The sequence below is a fragment of the Vombatus ursinus genome, unplaced genomic scaffold (assembly GCF_900497805.2).
Source record: "Vombatus ursinus unplaced genomic scaffold, bare-nosed wombat genome assembly UNPS02014863.1, whole genome shotgun sequence".
In the NCBI taxonomy this organism is placed as follows: domain Eukaryota; kingdom Metazoa; phylum Chordata; class Mammalia; order Diprotodontia; family Vombatidae; genus Vombatus; species Vombatus ursinus.
Window position 1 is genome coordinate 28,960,626 of NW_020954641.1, and position 1,375 is coordinate 28,962,000.

General features: G+C 47.6%; 1 pseudogene; it reads right to left on the reverse strand.

Annotated features, from left to right (window-relative positions):
- Nucleotides 1–147: 147 nt before the first annotated feature.
- Nucleotides 148–1,182, reverse strand: LOC114027632 (annotated as a pseudogene).
- Nucleotides 1,183–1,375: the final 193 nt, after the last annotated feature.

Consider the following 1,375-nt stretch of genomic DNA (forward strand, 5'->3'; position numbering starts at 1 on the left):
GTGGTTTATTTGGAGTTATAAACAGCTCATCTACAGAAACAGGCAACTTAAAGATGACAGGTAAAGAAGAGTCCACTTTTCTTCTGCTCCAAGGGAGGACCCACATCAGGTGGAGTTGTTGGCTGTGCCTGCTGCTCACTGGTTTCCTCACAGGCTCACAAGTTTCTCATTGAGAGCAATTTGTGACCAGGTTAGGTTGGCAAGATAAGTCACTATTAACAGGTCAGTGATGTTGCTGTTCAGCATGGTCTCAAAGTCCTCAGGGGCAATCTTGGGAACTTGGTTAACCAGGCCTATCAGGAAGCAGCCCATGTGTTGTTAGCTGACACTTTTCCAGACAGCATATCCTTAGCATACTGCAGTAATGTGCTTAGAGCATCCTGTATCCTGGCTGATGCCCCACCAACTTGTTGAAGATCACTGGAAAGGCCAATCCCATGGTTGGAGCTGAAACATGTCTTCATGATCAAATCAATTCCAATTTGTTCAGTATCATAGTAGACATATTTCACTGTCAGTGGAGTGAACATCACTCCCATCATTTTTCCAGGAACACCCAATGAAACAGTAACATAAGCTTTGATGCTCATTTGTCCATTCTGGAGGCTGGTGTCCACAGTAAGATGAATGGGGTTATGGGCCTCCCAGCTGTAGTACTCATGAATCAGCACTGAGTGTTTGATGATGTCATGACCTGTGGCATACCAGCCCAGAATAAGCTCATTTGGAGAGACTTTATTGCGTAATTCATACATATTCTTAGCAAATTCCATATCCACAGCAACCTCATCCTCAGACTCATTATGTGGCACTGAAAAGCAGTTGGTGACTTCTACTGTGTGTTTGTCAATTGTTCCCAGCAGAGTGCTGATGATGTTGCCTGGGCCCTCATTACGACACTCATAGCTGTCCAAGATGGAGGTGAGGATGACTGGATGCAGCCAGAACACATGGCCACTGGGGATGACCTGGGAAGCCCAGGCCTGAGTGGGGCTGGTGCCAACACCAGCCCAGAGTCAGGACAGCTGGTGGAGGCACCAACACTGGAGCCTGGCCCTGGGCCTGTGGCTGGGATGGGGTGGGTGCTGGGGTGGAGGCTGGGGCAGGATCCAGGGCAGATGCCAAGGTCAGGGCCGGGGTCAAAGTCAGGGAGGAACCCGAGGCTGTGGTCACAGCTGCCATGTTGCCAAAGTGTGAAAGCTAGTCTATTTTTAAGGTATTATTTTCTTCAGTATTTTGGGGAGTCTCCTTTAGCAAGTTGTTGACTTGTTTTTCATGATTGTCTTGCATTACTCTCATTTCTCTCCCCAGTTATTCCTCTACTTCTCTTACTTGCTTTTCAAAATCCTTTTTGAGATCTTCCATGGCCTGGGAC